The sequence below is a fragment of the Sciurus carolinensis genome, chromosome 7 (genome assembly GCF_902686445.1).
Source record: "Sciurus carolinensis chromosome 7, mSciCar1.2, whole genome shotgun sequence".
Lineage (NCBI taxonomy): Eukaryota > Metazoa > Chordata > Mammalia > Rodentia > Sciuridae > Sciurus > Sciurus carolinensis.
The window spans coordinates 49,684,193-49,708,146 of NC_062219.1; the positions used below are offsets into that span (position 1 = coordinate 49,684,193).

Consider the following 23,954-nt stretch of genomic DNA (forward strand, 5'->3'; position numbering starts at 1 on the left):
TTTTTCTTTATTACCAAAAAAGTGATTTTCTGGAGAAAAATGTGCCATAAGACCTAAAGCAATGAAATTATGAAAAGTGATAACTGATTATTAATCATATTATCTTCAAAAAGAGAGAGATTTCAGTTACATTGTCTCAAATATACCAATAAAGAAGGATAATGAAGTTAAATCCTTTGTGTGATTTTTCTCCCTGTATCAGAATTTATTTATATCAGCACATAACATTCTTAAGAAGTCTGCTCTTGGACAGATCTGCTTACCAGACACCTGAACAATCATAGTGAAAAAGCATGATCTCAAATATTTTCAGAGCTCATTTATTTATATGTCAAAAACAAAAATGAAATACACATCTTGGTATTATTTTAGTCCCAGGGAATTAGAGTACCAGGGAATAAGAATAGTGAACTGAAGTGCCTGTTAAATAAGAACATTTATTAGAGTCAGAGAAATGAAAGACATTGTCAATCCAGACCCAGCAGTTTTGGTCTGGTCAAAAGACATTCTTAGTATCACCTGCCTTCGTTTCTCATTCCCTCCAGGTGGAGGTCTGACCTGCACTGGTTTCAGGAACTGGGATTGTAAGGTCTAGTAATTGTCAGTCTAGAAATATGAAGAGCATCAGGAAGAACGGGTTCACAGTGGACAAGGCAGTCATAGCAAGAGTTGAACGAAAGCCTGGGGCAGCAATGGGAAAAATCAAAGCTAAGGACTTCAGAAAGCATTTCAGGGGCAATTTGAAGCCACAGGAAAGAGCTCTTTATGGCAGCCTACCACTTGGTAGGAAAGGAGTTGCTAACGGCACTGCCAGCATTGATCTTAACTTTAGAGAATGAATGTGGTGGTGAACATGGTAAAGATAAAGGAATCAGCTGGTGTTCTCATATAAAGCTTGAAAAAGGAAATACGGAGAGCAGCATCAACTTCTCCCTGGGGCATCCTATCAAGTGCATTAACTTGCATTAATATATGCAAAAAGTTACCAACTTTTCAAAGTAGAGTTTTATACTTGTAAATGAATTCGTGTTCCTTGCAGAGTACATGTGAACTAATGATGCATAGCCAAGAATATGCCCATTTATCTGTGGAAAATTGGGCTGGATTTCTGAGTTGGGCATGAAGGAGGGCAAGCCTTGGTTTAGCAGGCTAAATGATATAGTGTATCTACATACTTGGTGCAAAATGTTAATTGTGCTCAAATTTCACTTGGGTGGAAAGAGACCTTGTGATGGAAGAAAAAAAGAAAGAAGGAGAGAGAGAGAGAGAGAGAGAGAGAGAGAGAGAGAAGGAAAGAGGGGGGAGGGAGGGCGAGAGAGGAAGGAAGGAAGGAAGGAAGGAAGGAAGGAAGGAAGGAAGGAAGGAAGGAAGGGGGGAGGGAGGAAGGGAGGGTGGGAGAGAGAAAGAGAAAGAAAGAAAGAAAGAAAGAAAGAAAGAAAGAAAGAAAGAAAGAAAGAAAGAAAGAAAGAAAGAAAGAAAGAAAGAAGGGAAGGAAGGAAGGAGGGAAGGAAGGAAGGAAGGGAGGGAGGGAGGGAGAGAGAAAGAAAGAAAGAGAAAGAAAGAAAGGAAGGAAGGCAGAAAGGAAAGGGGGAAGAGAGGAAAGAAAAAATGAGGGAGGGAGAGAGGAAAGAAAGAAAGGAAGGAAAGAAAACAGAAAGGAAGGAAGGAAGGAAAGAAGGGACCTTGAATTTCAGGCAAAAGAATTTGGATTTTATTTATTGGGACAAAAACTATTCATTTTAACTTTCATTTTCTTGACACTCTTTGAAGACTATTTCTTATGGATATAGATCATCTATTCACGTTTTAGTCAAACAGACTCTGAATTGCTTTTATATGAACAAAATATGAAATGAAGGAGCCTCAGGTCATTTAGTATTGACTCCGTTTTCTCATTTCTACAGTGAATATTATGAGAGAGAAGACTTCTGAGGCCTGGGTGGTGTAAATGCAATGCTGTTCGTCCACACTTGACATTGATGTAGAAATGGGAATAGTTGTTTTCGTCAACTTAATGACTCACTATCTAAAAATGTGTATCACTGTGGATTGGAAGTTCAGGATGCCGAATGTTACAATCTTGTGTAAAAAATGATAATATTACCACCCTGGCATCGTCCCTGTACTTCTTGCTTCTGTGCCTCCCACTTGGCCTTTGAGACACACTCCTCCACATGTAGGAAAATGGACATAGTAATGACTCAGTTGCTTCCTCATATTGTAATGTTTGTAACATATGTGAACAGAGGTTCCATTTCAGCAGCCTAGGTGATTTATGTTCTTCTGATCTTCACACATTTATAAGTAATACATAGGTAACTCTATTCCTCCCTGTCCCCCACCCCTTATTGTGAATTAACATCCGCATATTAGAGAAAACATTCGGCCTTTGGTTTTTTGGACTTGGCTTATTTTGCTTAGCATCATATTCTTTAACTCCATCCATTTACCAGCAAATGCCATAATTTCATTCTTTTTTAAAGCTGAGTAATATTCCATTGTGTATATATATATCACATTTTCTTTATCCATTCATCTGTTGAAGGATATCTAGGTTGGTTCCATATTTGAGCTATTGTGAATTGAACTGCTATAAACATTGATATGGCTTTCTCACTGTAATATGCTGATTTTAAGTCCTTTGGGTATAAACCAAAGAGTGAGGTAGCTGGGTCAAATGGTGGTTCCAAATATGACTGCATGACTGATATGATCCTACAATATGTATAATCAGAAAAATGAGGTATTATACTCCATTTATGTATGATCTATCAAAATGTATAAATCGTTCTACAGTCGTGTACACCAAGTTAGAACAAATTAAAAAAAAAAAAATTTGAAGTAACACATAAGGCTAAAGACATAAGAAACACCTAAATACCACAACATTCTAATCAGCCACCTGTCAAAGTGAAATCCAGACAAGGTTCTCCAGATGTTTGCAATAAAATCCTTCTGTCCTGAAATTGCCCAGTGGTTCTGAAACAGACCTGCCCCAGGAAGATAGAGATGGTGTTACTGAAAATCGTATCTCCAGACACACACGAAATCTAAATAATAGGGACTTGGTATATTATGTGATGAAGGAAGGAATAAATGTTTATGTAAATGTGAAATGTTTGCATTTCATTTGAAGTGCAGCCCCAAACATCAGCCTCAGGGATACGTGGCTTCCGATGTGCAGCTCCTGAGGGCTCCAACTCAAGATGATCAAGGCCTCCTCAGACTTTCTGGAAACTGTCATTAGAGAAGCTTGCTGAGAAAAATGACAGGGGATCCCACCTGGAAGTTTTCTTCAGCATTACACAAGTCAGGCTCATCCTCAGGGATAGGAGTTGGTGCCTGGAGTGGCCAGGGAAGAGCCCCAGTTTCATAAGGAGAGCAGCAAAGGCACAGAAGGTGACAAGCCCTGGCATCTGGCCCCCGCCAGCCTGGCTTCCAGCAGGTGGAAGTAAACATGCTGTTAGAACTGAGATCTAAACTGAATTGCTTATCACCCACCTCCAAAATAGTATTTTTAACAATAAACAAGCAAACAGAAAAATAAAGACAATAACTTTGAAAGTTTGTTTATTTTCAACACAAAAATATTGTGGGGTGCTATGTGATGTTTAATATATGTACACATTGTGTAATGAACAACTTTTTAAAAATACATAGTTACTTTCCAAATATCTTCAAGGAATGAGGTTACTAGTAGCTAAATTGGAGATGACTCAAATATTTAAATACAATGACTGATTTAAAACTGTGAGATACCCATGCCTTAATACCACATGGCTATTTTAAGTGATTTATAAATATTCTTTTAATATATTGTTAGGTGAAGAAAATAAGGTAGTGCATCAAGAGTATTGCTTTTTTCATAAAAAGAAAATTTTATTTATCTACAGAGAAAAAGGTTTCAAATATATGAACCAAGATATCACCACTGCTTTTGGTTAGGTGATTATTTTGTTTATTTTTCCCCCTGTTTAGGAGTTTTAAATTTTTTGTAGTGCAAAAAAAGAAAAGGAATTAACAATCAATAAATTCTTCCTTGAAGTGATGGTAGTCACAGAAAGTATTCTGAGTGGAATGGGAAGAAACACTTGTGCGCCTGTATGAGCTTGAGTGAGCATTGTCTCAAAAACCTCTCTCCTGGACATTTGATCGTATCTGAAGAGCACCCACGTTGTTATGTTACCATATGTAAACTGTGAGTCAGAGCAATAATACAAAAATAACAAGAGTTGTTTTGCTTCAAGAAATCCAACTTATTTTAAAGTGACTGAATTCCGATTTATAAGCCTGAATACATTAGACTTTGAACACTTTTTGTTTCCATTTAAATCTACATTAATATTTGGCTCAATGCTCACAGGGAAGCAATTCAGAACCGAAGTGCAATTTCTCTTCCATTGCTAAAATCAATTTAGGTCTTCGGCTTAGAGTACGTAGTAAGTTATATTCTCAGACGCCAAAATTCCTACAATTGAAGGTGTACATTACTGGGAGTTCTAGGAAAAAAATATTTGTAATACCTCTCTTAATTCTTGGAATTCAAGTCCTAAAGAACAACAAGCTATTCTTAAAATAAGAAAATTTCTACCCTTCACTATAAATTTATAAAACTCGATCACTGCTTGTATTTTTAGAGAAGAGTTTGTCATTTTCTGAGCATTCTTTTTTTTTTCCTATACTAAATAAACATTTCTAAACTCTTTACTAAAAAACAAATTTACATGTTGCAGGTAATTTACTGAACTCTTCAAGATGTGGCTTATTAATCAACATCCAGTGACTTTCTAAAACAAACTTCCAACTAAACTAAAAATATTATCAAATTATAATCACATAAAGAGGTATTTTTTTCCTGTGAGATACAGCCATGATCCATGTAAAACACACACACAAAACACACACACACCCACACGCATGCAAGCATCACACACAAACAAAAATAACATTTCAACACTGTAAAAAATGTTATATATCTTAGTCAGGTATGAAAAGCATCTAGGTATAGTTAAAAGAATACAAATGTTGAAATCATGCAAAATTGATTTCAAGTCCCGGTTTGGTCTTTGGTATGAATATGGGGTCATATTTCTTTGTTTCTCTGGGCCTCACAATCTCCCTCCACAACGAGGACAATTACCCCTACGTAGGAGTTCTGTAATATTAGGGGGAAATTATGTAAAGGCCCTGTTACAATCACTAACAAATACTCAATATTTAATAAATGCTAGCTAGAGACCTATTTCTTGATTGCCTGTTAGTTTGGTTCACTATACTGTAAACTCCTTGAATTGGTTAAGAGATACATCCTGTTTACCCTGAACATTTATGCACAATCCTAACTCTTAGTAATTACTCAACAAATATTTGTTGAAAGAATAAATGAAGTGACATGTAGTTTTCTGCAAAGACTAAGGCAGGGTTCTCTGAGTTATTTGTGACTTTATGATAATATACTATACTAAATTTTCCCATCTTACCAGAGTTCCAGACTCTTTTAAGTTTTATAATTCTAGTATAAAATATCTTTCATATTCACTTCTCTAAAATTCAGAGTGCATTTTTACGTCCAATGTTTCCTATTTTGGTTGCTGTTTAATCTCCCATGTTCTCCATGATGTTCTTGACATTAAACAGTTCATCTTTACTGAGCCAATTGAATTCTGATTTTCTGTTCCTCTCACTGCCTCCCCCCCCCCCCCCGTTTCTGAAAGACTACATTGTCACTTTTGAAAGAAAGATCACAGTATTTGGGGGTGAGTGAAGAATTTGTCAGATTCTGCCATTTTGCCCGAACAAAATTTTTGACATCCATCATATGAACAGTCTCCCAATAGTGGTCTATTATACTAGTTTTCCATCTGTGTTCAGAAGGCATTTGTCTGATGCACTCCAATACAACCACTTCTCTATGGTCTCATTTATCTTCTCTCAGATACTTCGTATCCTACTTTTCCCTTTGGGTGTGGGCGTCCATTCGATATATACTTCTTCATCTGTTTTACCATTCTCAAGTTTAATGAATCTGTTCTTGTTTGAATGAGGAGACAAAATTCAAATTAATTCTTTTATGTTCAAATTGTTTTAGTTGGTACAGCATATGTTACGCTTTGATTATAAACAAACCTCAAGTCAAAGCAGTTTAAAGTACAATATTTTTCTATCTCAAGCTACATATCCCTCATGGATTTGCTGCTCTTCCGTTCTGCTTAGCCTTTGTGCAGGATCAGGCAAACAGACGACCACATCAGACACTATGGGAAAGGGAAAGGGACTTCTTACACGTCTTGCACTAGTTCTTAAAACTTCCACCTAAAAGTGACATGTGTCATTTCTGTTCACATTTCATTGACCAGAGCAAGTCATATTCCATTCCTGTCTTCAGAGGGGATGGGGAAGTATCCTCCTACCAACTTCTATAAGGATAACCAGATATATCTTATGAAAAGTTAATGCCTGAGACACAGCTTTCTACCAATTCATTCTGGTCATGAGTCCAATCCCACTCCTGGGAGCTTATATGTGTTTCCATGATTTAAAAATTCAAGTTTACTTAATTTATTAACTATACACTTTTGAGTAGAAAAATGCGAACCAGTGGTCAGGATAATGGTAAACGGAGTTAATAACCCCTGTAAAATTGTTTGCTTGTATGTAGATTGTTTTTAATACAGTTAACTCTCATTCTTAACAAATACAGAAATTTTACACTATATGCATATATGAAATGTCACAATGTCATAATGAAATCATTATTTTTTACAATTAATGTGCACTGATAATTATAATAGACACACCCATACACACAAAGAAATACAGAAACTCTTAGAAAATCATTAATCTACTAGAAAGAACATGAAACAGCAAAACACAGATTCGCCTTCCTATCTCTTCTTTGTATTTCCTGCCTAACTCGATGAGCTATATGTCACTTTTCCCACTGAAAATTGTACCTCAAGGTCACTGGCCTTAAAGACTTGCTAATCTGGTCATAATATGGACAACCCACAGCTGAAGGAATTAAGGAGTTCTTTGCACACAGAGAAGGTCTTCTGAATATTAAAGTCATCATTAATTCCCTCTATGACCTGACGTAAATGACTTAATTGCTAGCTGTCTTTCTTTTCTGATCCAAAGATAATATTAACATCCTTCTCTGGGTCCTCGTGAGGCATCATATACAGATTTGATTACAGAGACATTTTCAGAATATGAGACACTGTAGAGACAAGGGATGCACTCCAAATTCCCAGGGTCGCCTTCATGGCCATTCCTGGAGGCAGATGTCTGGGTGGAGAGAAACGTGTGAGCCAGTGGAAGGTTTGGGTTCCACAGAGATATCTATTCCTAAATTCCCAACTAGCTGGAGTCATTTTTCCAGGTGTGGATTACATCTGGCCTGGGCTACTTGATGCATTGATCTTCCTCTTTTCTTTAGGCATTTTTCTGGTTTCTATTCTATCCACTTTTCCACTTTAGGAGATAAAATTCTTTTATTCTTGATATCATAGCTCTTGGAAACAGATTAAGGAGCCATTATAAACAATGCTGACACTTTCAGTTTAGGGTTAGAGTAAAAACATGTTTGTTTAACACTTGGCTGTTTCAAAGTGCTTTCACATCACATACCACCTTATCTAAGCCTCACATTCTTTTGTAAGGAGAGTATTATCCTAATTTATGGAAGGCTGAGATCCAAAAGATAGGATGTTGTCCAAAGCTGCCATATTTTCTGATTCTTCATGGAGTAATATTTCTTTCCATTATTCCAGGATGCCTTTGTGTTTTCTGTAGAGATAGATGACACTCAGCTATAAACCATGATCAGATGAAACTGAGAAGGGGGAGGAAAGGGAAGCATTGATTGAAAAAGCAAGCATAAAGGAACTTACCATTTGAAGTAAAATTTAAGATTCTTTTGCTTAAGCAGGAAAAGTAACTGTTCCTTCAAAGTCAATTTCAGTATTCTGATGAATTAAAATTAATTCAGTTCATTAATGCTCCACCAGAGCATTCTGGAGAGGTATTTTTAATTCCCAGTAAAGGTAAAGACTTGATTTCCTGATGATGGTACTAGACAAGCATTCAACTCCATATCCTCTTCCCCCAAAATAATGGGAATAAGGAGAGTTGATTTTCATTCATTCATTATGCCTCCATTCACTACCACTGTCAAGAAGGTTTAGTCTAATGGGTAGAAGGGAGACAACAAAGGAGTAAACTGATTGTTATAATACAGTACGTGTCTGATATAACAAAACAAAACAAAAAAAAAAAATGGTTTCAAACCATTTCCAGAGGAAGGGAAGCCATGAAGGTAAAGTAAGCCATTATTTGGACTCATTAAGACTTAGGTCCATAGTAGGGGAAAACTGAGTTCTGGCAATTAAACAGAAATAAAGAGAGAGTGGGATGCAAGGACTAGACTCTGAAAGACTTCTAGATCTGTTAAGAAAACTTTATTCTTGCTGCTGTTGGAGCTGCTTATGTAACTGACCAAATTAGAAAGGTCCATGGGGCAGGTGGATTTGAGGAGGTGCTACGTCTGTTGGCTGACTCAGAAACATTTGAGAAGGTTGTTAGTGAAATCCAAGCAAGAAAAGACCAGGTGAGGAGAAATAATGGTCTTTGCTGCACACGTTTAGCTCATAGCTGAGCAAACTAGAACACAGGTCTCCCTAGATTCTTGGCTGGCAATGTATTTTTCCATTCCACAGTTTCTTCCTGTCTCTTTGGCCTTTTCTTTAAAGAATTTTGTTCCTTTTGGAATGTATGCTGAGATGCTAAAACACTTCTTCAGATAATTTTATTCCCCCCAAGAACCAAATATTTATCATGATGATGTTAGTGTGGAGACACTCCTCACTGGCAGATCCATCCATGTGATCTCATTAGGTTTTCTACTGAGAATGCTAAAGTTTTTTTCCTTCTATGGGCAAAAATAAGGATGCCCTAAATTTTTCTAGTTAAATACTTCAAACTTCAAAGTTTGACTTTTCTTTATGTTACAGTTTGGAGAATAAAGTGCTTGTTCTATTCTATTCTTTAGTATCAAAAGATAACAATTCAATGTTAATGAGAATTGTGGGACCAGTTTGAGTGCAGTGATAAGTTCAGAGCATAAAAGATCATATATCAACATGACCTCACTAACCTTCCCTGTACTAAATGACAAACTGCTAGAAATAGCCTTTGGATCAGGTCACAGAGACACTAAAATACTCACCCTCCGCTGCAGACTCTATTGAACCCTATCTATCATTTACCACCTTCAATCACAGAGGTTTGCTTCAAGGCTTAACAGATTTTTCAAACAAAAAAATAAAAAGAGAGAGAACTTCCTTCGAATAGTTCAACTTCTGGTTTTATTTAGCTTTTCTTTGGACATTCGAAATCAGGTGGTGAGAGAATGCACATGTTGTGCCTTGTCCTCTCCATGTGTAGGAGTTTAAGGGGAAATGCAGGGCTTTAGGGCCACTGGTTTCAAGCTGGTGCTATGCCTCTCTTTCCCCGTTCATAAGAAGTTAACATCAGATTGTTACTATAATGATGGGACAGAAAGAGCATGTTCTCTTTGATTTACAACAGAATTAGACTAAGCAAATAGTTGGTTAGCTTTTTAGGAGTCAGAGAATCCTGGGATGGAGCCAAGGGGTTCTACGACCATCAGCTTCGTGTTACACATATTTGCTGCCAACACTTATTCGAAAACTTCAAGAAAGTGTCATTGTTCCCGGTTTTGAATGTGTATGTGATAAACTTTTCTGCTTAGGATGTCAGGATTTTTTTTTTTTTTAATTAGCTTTAGGGAAATGATCATACCCTTCTACTACTGTCAAACACATTAACACTCAAGTTATTTTCATGTCTTTTTCAGGTGAGAGAGAAATATTTGGGAGGGTATAAAATTAAAATATATTCTTGTATGTACATTACTGAACTTCTAGCTTGCAATCCAAGTGATCATTGAGATTTTACATTGCATATAGTATATACACATTTCACTTTAGGACAGGCACATAACTTGCTAGAGAAACCATACCTGGCTGTATAGACACTCTCCTTGCATTTATAAATCTTTATGAGAATAATAGCAGAAATAATTTGCAGAATGAATGAATGAATATATAAATGGCCTGTGTCTTCACATATCCTTTTAACAAAAAAAAGAGTGTATTTTCTTATGACTACAACTAAATTACAACAAAATGACTGATCAATAGGGTCTTTGAGGGGCTGGGGATATAGCTTTGTAGTAGAGTGCTTGCCTAGCATGTGTGAGGCAAGTTACTTTTTTAGCTGCAGCTCTTTGCTGTAATTTTTTGTCATCTCAATAATATCTATCAATTCATTTGCATAGTATACTATGACTAATTTGTCACGAAAAGAAAAATCACAACACGAAAATTGTGCCAATTAGAAAAACAGATGTGATAACAAAATAGACCTCTTATTTGCATGCAATCAGATTTTAAAAGAGCAGCTTTCTAGGTGTGACAACGCCTGCCTTTAATGCCAATGACATACTGCGGCCTCATGGCATTCCTCACAGCACCCCATGCCGTGGGCCATCACTTCATTATGTGGTCCCATTGGATCTTCAGCAGCTAAGCCTCTGTTGAAAAGCTCTTATAGTTTATGCCATTACCATCAAGGAAACCTCAGTAACATCCTACTCTGTAAATCAGAAATGGCAATGATTATTCCCCTGTTCATTCCTAACACTTAAAAGTCACAATGTGATGGATAAGGTAGAAGGTGGGTGTGTGGTTAGGCATGGAGGAAAGGAGAGCCCCAGTAAGGCAAGAAATATTCATGACCATAGAAAATCCATCAGTGAATCAGACTATTCATAGAGAACCTGCCACATGCTTGGAGCAATGGTGATTTAAAGAACTATAAATTGTTTCCACCATCAAGACATTCCATTTTAGTCTGAGAAACAAAGTGAATGCATGTACAAAAAATGCAGAGAAAGTCCAACAGCCTGTCACTGTAATGGCAGGACAAAAGTTAAAATACAGGTGCTCTCAGTTAGGTATAAGCTGTTCATTTGAGGTAAATATTACTGTCATTAGTCCTGTCACAGAATCAGTGTAAGAAACAAAACAAGTGGGTGCTGCAGATGCTCAACCCAGCCTGATTTCTAACAATGTCTTCTTTGCACTGAACTTGCAGGAATCACAGGGATCCTATTTTGTACTGTTTCCAAGGACAAGTAAATAATCATATTAAAAAATTTAAAAATCATATAAAGAAAAAAGCTTTGGCAGCTGTCTTTCCCAAAATTTGCCTCCTCAACAGCTAAAGCTAACTCTGAAGAGTTAACTTAGTGACTGACAGAATGCATTGAAAGAGTATATGACAGACATGCATTCTGATGGGGACAAGCAGACAATAAATGGATGGATGGATGGATAGATGGATAGATGGATGAATGAGAAATGAGAATTTGAGTACTGATAAATGCTATGAAGAAGGTATTTTTAATAGGTAATATAATTGAACCACTTCAGGTTTATATGGCTACCATCAATGAAACTTTCTTAGAAGAAAAGTCATTTGAATTAAAACATCAATGAAGAGAGAGGCAGCCAGCCATACATTGAAGTGGAGGAAGACCATTCCAAGCAGAAGGAACAGTAAATGCAATGGTCCTGCGGTATCTAATAAGTGGGTCAGAAAGAAGGCCAGCATGGATAGAGTAAAGTAAGGGAAGAGTTTTGGAGATGAGAGTAAACTAGAGAGGTGTTCGATATGTAGATTTTTATAGTCCACAGTAAAGTCTAGATTTGTTGCTGGTTGCAGTGGACAGACTCAAATATATATAGGTGAGAAAATGGTTAAATCTTAACTTTAGAAAAAAAAATCACTAAGGTCATAGAATAGTGGAGAGTAATGGCAGGAAGTTTATTCCATCATCCAAGTGAGAAATGAAGGAGAATTGAAATAAACTGTAGCAACCTTATCTTTACAGAGGAGAAGTAATTGGACCCAACGCATATTTTGGTGTAAAGCCAATAGGAGTTACTAATGTATTTGGATGTAGTATGTGAGGGAAAAAGTGAAATTAAGACTTCCACATGTTTTGTCTGAGCTACTGAGCCATTAGGGAGGAACCTGAGATGTCAATCAGGATCCAGGACTCTGTGGAAGGGATTGACTTTCAACTGGCTCATAAGACAGTCCATCCATTGTAATATTGGGAAGGAAGGGCACATATGTAACAATGGAAGTCAAGTAGGGAAATAGTAGGAACATGTGGCATTTCCCAACTATTTATAATTCTTTTCTGAGGTAACAAGCATAAACTAAGGGCTAATTGGGGACAGTAAGTGCTGAAGAGTTGAGGAAAGAAAATCTGTGAAATAATCATCTTGGAGAGAAAGAAATTGACCATTATTGGGAAGTATGTTAAGATTATCTGAAAATGTCAAAAGACCAATTTTGATATGTAGTCCTCTGAAGTGAGGCCAATTAGCATGCTTGTATAGTTTTTCCAGTGAGAATATTTGTGGGTGCTGACATAGCATAAGCAGATGGTTGAGTTCAGCTATGGGCATTAGTTTCCTATTGCTCCTAAAACATACCCCAAATGCAGTAGCATTGAACAACACAAATTTATTATTTTACACTGCTGGAGGTCAGAAGTTCAAAATGGATATCACTGTGCTAAACTCAAGATGTCAGTAGGAATACATTCCTTCAGGAAGTCCTAAATAAGAATCCATTTCTTTACCTTTTCCAGCTTCTGAAGCTCATTTCCTTACTTGTTTCTCCCTTCGATCTTCAAAGCTAGCAATAATTACCATACATCTACTTCTTCCGCCCCCCATGTGAGCACACTGGAGCCACCCGGATAATACAAGATAATCTCTCCATCTCAAGGTCAACTGATTGGCACCACTAATTCCATGTGCAACTTTAATTCCCCTTCACCATAAAACCAAGGTAGTCATACAGGGATTGGGTTGTGGACATCTTTGGAGAGCCATCATTCTGCCTATTGCCCCATGGTTGGGGTTTTGCAAGGTAAAGTATAATGGAAAGAATGGAGAACAGTAAGGAAATTAATACTGTTTTCAGGGAATGGTTACAGAGCTAAACCATACACTCTAAGCAATGAGGAGAGATGAAGGTATGAGAAGAATGGTTAGGAGGGAGTACACTAGCAATGTCAAGGAGTAATAGGTCTCCATGGAAATTTCTGGAGTGGGAGTACTGCAATTGGTGAGCTGAAAGAATAGGAGGTGAAGGTCAGAGGTCAGATTTTAAAATGAGATTTCAGAGGCCTGGGGGTTATTGGAGATGGCAAGGTTTGAGTTTGGAAATTGAAGGACTCAAAGAAATGATTAATGCCTTATTTTCCCCTAAAATAATTCAGGAACCTAAAATTGGCTCCAAACTTTTAGTAAGGTTTTTACCCAGGGTACTTACTTTTTTCAGTCAAGTACAACTTATCAGTTTTGAAAAGTAAACCAAGTTCCATGCCCTGTTTCTGTCTGCTGGCCTTCTTTGGAGGAAGCCCTGCTCCAGCCTGAGCCCTGTGGAGACGGATGAGAGCGTTGCATGGAGGGGATTCTGTCACTGAGGGAAGCAGAGGCCAGCAGAACTGGTAAAGGATCTGATGCTCTTGTGAGGAGGACAGACCATTCTAGTGGAGACTAGTAAATGGCTTAGAAAATTATGTGTAAATGATTCCATTAAAGTGTGGCAGAGTGATCTTGGATGTTTTTATAGTACCTAAGGAACATTTTGTATCTGATTTGCTGAGGACATTTCTATTTTCAACTTAAAACTATTTCATGCTTTATTTTGTAATACAAATATGGGTCATCTCATTGCACTGTTCATTAAAAGATATCTCTTTAGTATACTATGCCCAGAAAGCATTGAATTTGTTCTGCTCTATCAAAACCAGTACAAAATTGTCTGAAAAGTGCATACTTTCTATGCAATATTATTAAATATCATAATTTTCTTACAAGTTCATGCATATACTTTGTTTTCAAGGCTGTACAAAATGACAGTTTACTGAAAACAAGAAGCCAGGTTTGCATGTTCTCCATAATTTAGGGGTGAATACAAGCCAGTTGAGGAATCTGCTGAGTAAAACTAGAAAATAAACTTTAAAAATGACACATTACATTTTTCAAGGTCATTAATTAATTAAATGTAATCATTGAAATAATAATATCGGAAAATAAGGACTAGCCTTGTGCCTTCTGAAGAGAATTTAGCAAAAATGCTCAGTTCTCTTAACAGTTAGCAACTTGTAAACATATACCTTTTAAATGTTCTACAAAAATAATGGAAGCTACGACGTTGTAGAATATGCAAATTCAAGTGGCAGTTTTCAAAAGATCATATTATTTCCTGAAATTTCTAACAGTTTTTATGTCCCAGTCACATCATTCCCTTCATTCACATTCTCATATCCACATCCCCAAATTCCTTCTTTTTTTCAGCTGTTCAATTTTCTCAATAACCTATGAAACCCTACTTCTCCACAGAGGTTTCATTAACCATGAGAATCACACACTTCATTTCTCACTTCATGTTTGCCTTGGGATTAGTACTACTGTTCCAAAGTCAAATGATTCCTGTTGGCCTGTTTTAACAATTAATGGTGCAAGGTTTAGAAGGACAAATGAAATTCTTACATCTCTACCCAACCAGCCTGTTGTTGGACAGAGACATGTTCAAAAACATGTTTGATGGATCGATTGAATGGACAATTGATGCCTGCCTCAACTCAACCACCCCACCTCTGTTGACTCCAGCCACAGTCAAGATAATAATTATACCCATCACTCTGCTTCCTCCCCAAAATTGCCTTGTACTGCGCTCATCTCTTTGTGCCAGTTATTGATTTAATCTCTTCATTCTTTTTGTCTGCTCCATGAAACTGGACCCAGGCTCTTAAAGATTTTTCCTTTGTATCATGTTAAACTTTCTCAGTGGGAGATGCTGGAGAGATCTTGCCAGAGGAAGGGGTCTTGCTTCTGGGTTCTTGTGTATGTACTGCACAGGTTCTTCCAGCATGTGTTGCTTCTCCAGTGTCAGGCTCCAGCAGCTCCAGGTGGCCAGGGGCTTCCTGAAGGCCTCCCTCAGGTATTTTCACAGGTGAGTGTCTCTGGTGAGACACTTCCCAAAATCAGCTCCCCCATAGCCCTAGGGGTGGATTTAAGGCAATTTGCAGCAGTCCTGTACCACAGCAACATCCTTTACTGTCCTGCAAGCCAAGGCTGTGCCCCCTACAACAAGCTCTATATTTTAGCCTCAGAGACAGTGAGCCTTTTCCTCAAGTTATCTTTCTCAGCTTTTAGGGTGATGGTTGTTTCTTATATCTATTATTCCTATAAACTTCTCTTTAACTCTTACTAACCAATTCCTGGTTACTCCTGCCCCATATTGTAGTTAGTCATTCTTTTTTTTTTTAATGTGCATTTTTTTTATTGTAAACAAATGGGATACATGTTATTTCTCTGTTTGTACATGGAGTAAAGGCATACCATTTGTGTAATCATAAATTTACATAGGGTAATGTTGTTTGATTCATTCTGTTATTTTTCCCCTTCCCCCCACCCCTCCTACCCCTCTTTTCCCTCTATACAGTCCTTCATTCCTCCATTCTTGCCCCCCTCCCTAACCCTAACTCTAACCCTAAAACTAACCCCTCCCACCATCCACTGATCATCCACTGTCATCATCCACTTATCAGCGAGATCATTCTTCCTTTGGTTTTTTTTGAGATTGGCTTATCTCACTTAGCATGATATTCTCTAATTTCATCCATTTGCCTACAGATGCCATAATTTTATCATTCTTTATGGCTGAGTAATATTCCATTGTATATATATGCCACAGTTTTTTTATCCATTCATCAATTGAAGGACATCTAGGTTGGTTCCACACTCTGGCTATTGTGAATTGAGCAGCTATGAACATTGATGTGGCTGTATCTCTGTAGTATGCTGATTGTAAGTCCTTTGGGTATAGGCCAAGGAGTGGGATAGCTGGGTCAAATGGTGGTTCCATTCCAAGTTTTCTAAGGAATCTCCACACTGCTTTCCAGAGTGGCTGCACTAATTTGCAGCCTCACCAGCAATGTATGAGTGTACCTTTTTCCCCACATCCTCACCAACACCTGTTGTTGCTTATATTCTTGATAATCACCATTCTAATTGGGGTGAGATGGAATCTTAGGGTGGTTTTGATTTGCATTTCTCTTATTACTAGAGATGTTGAACATTTTTCCATATGTTTGTTGATTGCTTGTAGATCTTCTTCTGTGAAGTGTCTGTTCATTTCCTTAGCCCATTTGTCAATTGGGTTATTTGCATTCTTGGTGTTGAGTTTTTTGAGTTCTTTATAGATTCTGGAGATTAGTGCTCTATCTGAAGTATGATTGGCAAAGATTTTCTCCCACTCTGTAGGCTCTTTCTTTGCATTACTGATAGTTTCCTTTGCTGGGAGAAAGCTTTTTAGTTTGAATCTATCCCAGTTAGTCATTCTTTATATTAAGTTTTCTTTGTTTAAGTTACTGTGCTTTTTCTCTGTCTTGATTGGACCCAGACTTATGTATCTGTACTCTCTCATCCATCTAAATTTATACCTGTGTACACACAGATACGTATGTGTGTTATACACACAGAGATACAAGTATATATCCATACCTATGTATCTAGATACCTTCCCACATACTTTTTCTTGCTACTCCTCTCCCATCCTTCAAACTAGCAATGATTTACTTCCTGTCACTAGATTAGAATGCATTTTCTATCAATAAAACCCAGAGATTTTCTTCTCTGCTTTCTTCTATAGGTTTTATAATTTAAAGTTGTACATTTCATCCATGATCTATTTTGAAATAATATTTGCATATAGTGCAAGCTACAATTGCCATTTTTGTTTTTGCATATGGGATATCCAAGTTGTTCCATCACTACTTGCTGAAAAGACAATCATTTCTCCATCAAACTGCCCTTGTACTTTTGTCAAAAATCAATTGCTCATCTAGATGTGTGTTTACTTCTGGACTCTTTTGCTCCATCAATCTATTTGCCCATCCTTATATAGATGCCACACTATTAATTAACAGAGCTTTATAATACATCTTGAAATCAAGTAGTATTAATCCTCCAACTTCATTCTTTTTTAAATTTGCTTTGGTTGCTACAGGTCCTGTAAGTTTCTGTATGAATTTTAGAATCCACTTGTCAATTTTCACAAAAAAGAAAGAAAAAAGTCTGCTGAGAGTTTAGTTGGGATTACACTGAATCTTTGAATGAATTTAAGTAGAATTGAAAGCTGGACAATATTCAGATTTCCAACACACGAAGTATGTTACTCCATTTATTATTGGGTCTTCTTAAATTTCACTCAACACTGTTCTGTGATATTTGGTGTACAGGTTTCACATATCATTTGTTACATTTATCTCCTAAATATTCCATACTTCTATGCTATTATAAGGGCATTGAATTTCATATTAATCGATGCTATTATTGCATATAGAATTACAGCTGAGTTTCAAGTATTAAATTTGTATTCTGCAACCTTACTAAAGTCTCTTATTCTATTAACATTCTTATAGATTCTATCAGTCTTTCTGTATAGATAATCGCATCATCTGCAAATAAAGATAGTTTTACTTCTACCTTTCCAATCTGTCCTTTCTCTTTCTTGCCTATTTACACTGGTTAGAACTTTCAGCACTATACTGTGTAGATGTGGCAAGAACAGACAACCTTGTCTTGTTCCTGATTTTAGGAGGTTAGCATTAAGTCTTTCATCCATATGTGTAATGTTAGCTATAGACTTTTAGGACATGAACTTCATCAGATCAAGAAAATTTGCCTCAATTCCTCATTAGCTTAGTTTCCATAGGAATCAAGGCTAGATTTTGCCAAATTCTTTCCTAATATCTATTGAGGTGATCATATGGTTTCTCTTTTTTAGAGTTACTCTGGTGGTGTGGTTTGTATTTGGACTGTTTCCCAAAAGTTCATGTTTCCCAGTTCAGCAATGTTCAGAAGAGAGTCTTTTAGAAATTAACTGGATCATGAGGGCTCTTAACTTCATCACTGGATTTATCCATTGATAGCCGGCTGGACTATTGGAAGTTGGTACAAACTGTAAGCAGGTGGGGCACAGTTGGAAGAAGTATGTCATTAGGAGCATGCCCTTGGAGACTACATCTTGTCCTTGATCCCTTTCTCCTTACCCCTCCTCCCTTCTTCTGCTTTGTGACTGTCATGGAAGGCTATCATACCCTTCCATCATGATATTCTGACTTTGAGCCCAAAGCAATGAAGCCAACCAACCATGGACTAAAACCTCTGAACCAGGAGCCAAACTAAATCTTGTCCTCCTCTAATTTGTTTTTGTCAGGTATTTTGGTCACAGTGACAAAAAACTGACTAACAAATCTGCTAAATTACATTATTTGATTTTAAAATGTGAAAACATTCTTGGGATGAACCTCTTCTGCTCATGGTGTGTTATTTTTAAATATCTTCCTATTTTTCTGTTTCAAAAAGCAGAATTTGAAACTCAGGAGAAGAAAACAGCCAGAAAAATATGGTGATGCTTCCTTAATTTCTTATTTAATAAGTAATTTGGGCTTTGGGGAAGAATAAAACCTATGTTTGTTTCCCATTACTTCTCAGTATCATTTCCAACAAGTCTTTTGTGCAATTTCTGAGATGGATTTAATGGAATTTTTTTTAATATGCCATCTGCTGGTCTTCTGATTTTAGTAGCAGTAAAAAATGCCAAGATTTGGTAGAGTACATAACAACCTTATAGAATTTATATCTTACATAGTAACTTTTCTCCAGATAGAAATAATATTCAAGTATTTTTTTCATTAATTATTTTCTAGGAATATATTATTATATACTTTCTCAGAACTTTTACTTGGTTTTAACTTTTGCATTGTTCCTGAAACTTTATAATGACCATGAAAACGTGATTTTAGTAGTGATATTAACTTTAACTTTAAACCAGCAAGGCATTTTTCAAAATGAAAGATTCAACTCCATCCTAAATGTTCTGTCATGTTCTTAAGACCCCAGCTTCAGAAAGTCATTTTACTATATTGGCACAAATCATTACTCCATTTTTAAGTACTAAATAAAAAAAATAGTTGTAGACATAAGTTTAAAAAGTATGACTTATGTACCCATTATATGTAGTTTTTGTTTTGTACTGTTAAATAAAGAAAAAGAACAAAGAGAGGGGATTATGAGTGGAGAAGGGAGATTCTCTTTTATGTTGGTCTTTTTTTGTTCATTCAGTTCAAGGAAAGTGTATGGAAAGCCAAGTCTACATCAGGTTCTTTTGTTAATAGTATTTCTTAATTTGTTATCACTCTCCTAAATGATGGTATTTTATCATTTCATTTGATAGGCCTATCTTAACAAGAAGATGGCTACTCTTAGATTAGTCATATGATAAATGATAATGTAATTTATTTCATTCAAGTAGGGACAGTTCTTGCATTTCTGGGAATCCCATTATCCTGAAAACTTTGCCCTATTCTCTTCTTGTCATGAAATTACCTCCTTAGCTTAATTACAACTGTAGTGTTTTCCCACAGGCAATATAATATCTACTTACCCTAAACACCTCAAAGTCAAGAAAACTTAGAGTGTTAAGTAAAATTGATTTGCTCAGACCAGATCGAAAACAACATTAGAGCTTACTGGTTAATCAATGTAAATTTCGCTAATGCCATAAGGAGTCAAATTCATTTGTAAAAGAACATGTGTGCAACCTATTTCGTAAATCCGTATCTTCCCTGCCACAAAAATAGTTTTGTGAGACAAAAAATAGTATTTTCTCAATATACTCTATTCAATTGCTTTCTATGAGTTAAGTTCCAGGAAATGTGTACAAAATTATATAGAAAAAAATGGTTGCTAGAGAAAATCACCAGGGCTATTTATAAATTTAAAATCTGATCAGCTAGTTTTTATAGCTAATTTATAGTTGCATTTATTTTCCTAAAGAAAGCCTATTCAAGAGCAATTTCAAGAATAAAAAGTCCTTGCTTTTCTCCAAATTTCATTCTTGAGAAACTTTTCTAAGGTGTCAACAGTATTTCTGCATAAGGGGAAAATGTTATTTGTGGTTACATATCCTGATCAAATGAATATTCAGTATTGAATAAATAAAAAATATATATAATCACTATTATATCATGGTAACAAAGATGTGATGAATATAAACTTCTCTGATGAGTTAAAACAGCAAAATTATGCTGTCAATCTTATAAAACAGCATAAGTGGACTGATTACTTATTCCTGATTACTTATACACATAACCACACCATTTAGCTTGTGGTCACCAAAGGTAGCATATTAGCTAAAACATACCCATGTTTCCATGGCTTAGATTTTAGGAGGATTTTTGAGGGATTATCTTCCTTTTCAGCTCTCCTGAAGCTGTCCATGTATATTTGAATTGCTGCCTTCTATTTTCTAGTGTATTTTTCCCCTTAGCCAGCACAATCTTTCACTCACAATTATTCTGTTGACCTTAAAATCGCCTCAAAATAATGTAGCCCCTGGTTACTGGATGCCTCTGTTGACAGCAATGAGAGAGTAGTTCACACTTCAATGGGAAGCCATTAAAAAAAAAATCACCAAGTCATTATCACAAACCCTTTTTTTCTTTTTCTGTGGAGCTTTGAAAGTGCTCTTAGGAATTGGGAAGATGAGTAGTATCCCAGAGTACTTCCTCCAAAATTTCTCAAAGTTTTAAGTGAATGAATAAAGGGTAGTAAAAGCTGAGGTGGGGGTATAAACTAAGCCTGAATTGAGGAAGATGATATTCAAAGCCACAAAAGTGAGGCTCGTGACATAATCCTATGTCTATTGTTAACTTAAACTATAAGTATTCTCTTTTTTCTTTGTATTTAGTCCCATATACCAATTCTTCAAAACTTGTTAAGTAAATAAGTGTAAAACACCCAGGATGACTTTTAGGGAAGCCACATTAACTTTTCAAGGTCACACCTGCATATTTCATACCTAACATGTAGCTGAACAAATCTAGTACAGTGCTGATGTAGAAATCAGTCCTGTCCAAGTGGTACCAGGAGTGGCTATTGAGATGAGGTTGAAGTGTAGAATTTTGCAGGATCCAGGAAACTGGGACCAATCCTAGGAAACCCCAAAGCTCAACAGATTTGAGAAACTGTCAAGAATACAATGACTATGGGGAGACTTGACTTAGGGTACCAAACACCACTGATTTAAATATGTACTGATACTCAGTAAAGGAGATGGGTGTGGAGTTGTATACCTCTAACATTAACTGAAATTAGTCACCACAGGTAAAAGCCAAGGTATGTCTGTTGGCCAGATTACCTGAGTGTGCACAATTCTCTAGTTATTAGTATATTTAACAAATATACCACTCAGAGTAGGGGTCAGAGGAATTGAGTTCAGTTGCAGGTCTTGTTACTTGCTTATCATATGATTTTTTTAACTTATAAAAATCTCTTTACTTTAAACATTTTTAAAAACAAAAATCAAATATTCTCTTCTTTTTACATAACACTATTGTTCAAAATATCAAAAATAATAAAACACATGGAGGTGCTTTGGGAATTACAGCACTAGATATTAAGGATATAGTCAATCAACAAGAAATAGAGTACTATGTCCTCCAAAATTACTGAGCTGTGGTTTTCAACTGTTAAGTCAACTATTGTCAGTTTTCAGGAGGTTTTCCATATCTTCTTAATATCTATACTATGATCTAGCTTATATTTTTTCTTTATATCAACTCATTTATTTTTTTCTTTTGTGCCTACTTCAGTGTTCAAAAATCAGAGATTAGTGTATATATTATATAATTTCTTTCTTTCTTTCTTTCTTTCTTTCTTTTTGATACTGAGATTGAACCCAGGGGCACTTAACCACTGAGCCATATCCCCAGCCCTTTTTTGTGTTTTATTTAGTGATAGGGTCTCACTAAGTTTCTTAGGGTCTTGCTAAGTTGCTGAGGCTGGCTTTGAACTTGTGATCCTCCTGCCTCAGCCTCCTGAGCCTCTGGGATTACAGGCGTGTACCACTGTACTTGTCTTGTATTATATAATTTCAATACGAATTAAAATGAATTTGTATTTGTGAAAAGTTTTAAAAGTTCTCTATCTTATGCTTCAGTATACGTTTTAGAGAAGAAAGCAGCCTTAAAATGGAGGCAAGCAGTTGAAACAGAATGGGGCAAGAAATGAAAGCATTCAAAAGTTTTGGTAAATATTCTGATTCTTTTTAAATTCCATCCCACTTCCTATAAAGTGCAGTATTGTTACTTAAGGTAAATTAGAAATTCATTTCAAAAATTCTTCACAATAACAAGTCATCTTGAAGTGCAGAGTCCCAAGCAAAAATTTTATGGATTTTTTTAATGAACTTAAAAATATCTATCCAGTCCAATAACTGCTGTTTTCCAGAGGAAGGAGACACTGACAAATTCTTCAGTTCATACTTTTTCTGAAATGTATATTTAAGAAGCTAGAGTTTAAATTTATACACAGCCCTAGCTGTGGTTCACCTTGTTGGCATTATGATATAATTTCAATGACTCAGTTTGAGTAAGAGTATATTGTGTGTCTTTGAGGCACAAGTATCCAATTCAGTCAACTAAGCATTCTAAAAGGGAAAACGAAGACCACATACTGTTTCCTGGGGGTATAGTTATTATGGTTAAGGTTTATTATCTTGAGTTACCCCTGACTGCACCGCCCCCCATCATGACAAGATTCTTCCTAGGCATCTAAGTTATAGGGGATCCATCATGGTCATATCTAAAACATATGTAACATATGTAACACCACTTCACATGCTCTGGAGTGGAGGGAGGTAGACAAGTAGCAGCAAACCCTTCCACATTCGCGGATCTGCTACCATTTCAATGCTGAATGTCAGACCCAGCTTATATTCTGGGAATGTCCAAAACCTGAGGTAGAATGCAACTATTCCTAAGCTGATAGTGCAATAATATGTACTAGAATAGGTAGGCGGTAGAGGAAACACTACAGTAAACCAATTTTATTTACTGAAAGCATTTTTGAGCCTTTGATACAGGCCTGTAAATCTCCAAGAGGGGCTCTCCGAATGCATCATTCTTCAGACTGTTTTACTCATACAGTACTTTTCCAAGGAGCATCTGAAGAGATTGGCATCCCAGGGCCGCACTATTCTAAAAAGATATCATCGCTGTTTAGGAATAATATAAATATAATGCAGTATAATATAGGAGGTTGCCTTTTCATATATTTTTAAAACGTTTACTTTTGGGCTTTGGAATGGCCCTAGATAAATGTGTTGTATAGCTTTCCAAGTCTCTGCTTATTTGGCTTAATAACCCCTTTGTGGCTTTTGAATAATGTAAGAATTTGATTCATTACTTAGAAATCTGGGTTGCTACAGTAATGAACTAGATGATACATTTAATTGAGACTGCCAATACTGCAGAAGTTGTCAATCTTACACAGCATCAGAACTAACTGAATTTCCATGCTAGCTTAAAAATCAGAAGAAAGAAAAAGGATTCACTTGCCAAAGTGAGAGAAAACACTTTGGCATTTACTAGTGACCCTTGATGTGACTTTTAGTTTATAGAAAGGAACAGATTATTTTTAAACCACATGCTGTGATTCTCAGCTAGCACTGTCATTTTAAGCAACTTTGTTTTCCATCATCTGTGAGTTCCTACTTACAAGTGATAATAAGTCTTGTGATGCCTACATGGCCTAGAGTCAACTTTAGAAGTCATATTCTGTATATGTTTAAGAACTAAATATTTCTTTTCCCATTGACCCTTGACCCCCGTAGAATAACTGTCACCTTCTTCAGATGCTTTCACTAAGTAAAAAGTCAATTGGTTGTAAGTGGTGATGAGGAAAATGTCATGTGATTAATGCTACGGTTTA

General features: G+C 36.3%; 1 protein-coding gene across 1 annotated transcript in view; it reads left to right on the forward strand.

Annotated features, from left to right (window-relative positions):
• Positions 1-23,954, forward strand: part of Hs3st5 (heparan sulfate-glucosamine 3-sulfotransferase 5) — a 266,478-nt gene that overhangs the window by 201,637 nt on the left and 40,887 nt on the right.